This window comes from Oreochromis aureus, linkage group 23 (assembly GCF_013358895.1).
Source record: "Oreochromis aureus strain Israel breed Guangdong linkage group 23, ZZ_aureus, whole genome shotgun sequence".
NCBI classification, from domain to species: Eukaryota; Metazoa; Chordata; class Actinopteri; order Cichliformes; family Cichlidae; genus Oreochromis; species Oreochromis aureus.
Window position 1 is genome coordinate 44445762 of NC_052963.1, and position 885 is coordinate 44446646.

The window sequence follows — 885 nt, forward strand, 5'->3', positions numbered from 1 at the left end:
CTTGCTTTTCCACCTACCTGCCTTCATCTAATTCTCTAATTAACTCACAAACCAATGCTGACGTGTAGAAACTCAACCACTGACCTATGAGTCCATCTAACCTCCTGGGCCACAGCATTATCACATATCAAGACATTTACCATTATAAAATCAAAAACATAAGTTGACCAAAAGAATGTGTAAACAAAGGACTGGATGAATGTTTTGTATGGATAAATAATTAAAATGATCTTACAGGATGTCCTCTGTATCCCTGTGGTCCAGGCATGCCCATCTCTCCCTGAAGAATGACAAGAACTTGACTTTAGTAAGAAGTTAGAGAAACACTTATAAATAATGAACAGGCGATAGTAGAAAATAAAGGAATAATTTGCTTACTCGGGGGCCTTGTATTCCTTTTGGTCCCTCCTCTCCTCTTGTACCCTTCACAGCACAAACGTTATCATAGCATATGAGGAGCTAAATAACTGAGTGACTGATAAACCTGTTACTTAGTAATGAAAATGTGAGGCTCATACCTTAAATCCTTTACTTCCTGTTAGTCCACTGGGGCCTTGTTTACCTACAACTCCCTAAAGGAAACATCAGGATTGGATTTTTTGTCTGGCTATAAAGAAAGTGCCACAAATTCCAGATTGTCTACATTCAAATATCATCATTTGGGTTGAATTTTCAAGGCTTCATTATTTTCTTTCAACAAGCGTAGGAGTACTCTCCATACAAGCTGCACAGTAACATACTCTCTTTCCTGGCTTTCCCGATGTCCCCTTCATTCCTCTGCTGCCAGATTCTCCCTGGAAATCGAATGACACAACGCTGTAATCCTAACGTCACATAATTTTCTATGCTGAGGGATCACAGGATGCTGTTATAAAACTTTAAATC

General features: G+C 39.0%; 1 long non-coding RNA gene across 1 annotated transcript; it reads right to left on the minus strand.

Moving 5' to 3' along the window:
- Nucleotides 1–228: 228 nt before the first annotated feature.
- Nucleotides 229–557, minus strand: LOC120436234. The gene is made up of 3 exons (XR_005610260.1): nucleotides 519–557; nucleotides 379–423; nucleotides 229–280 (listed from the first exon to the last, which is right to left on the minus strand). It is a non-coding gene; the product is annotated as an uncharacterized LOC120436234 (long non-coding RNA).
- Between the last annotated feature and the right edge of the window lie 328 nt (nucleotides 558–885).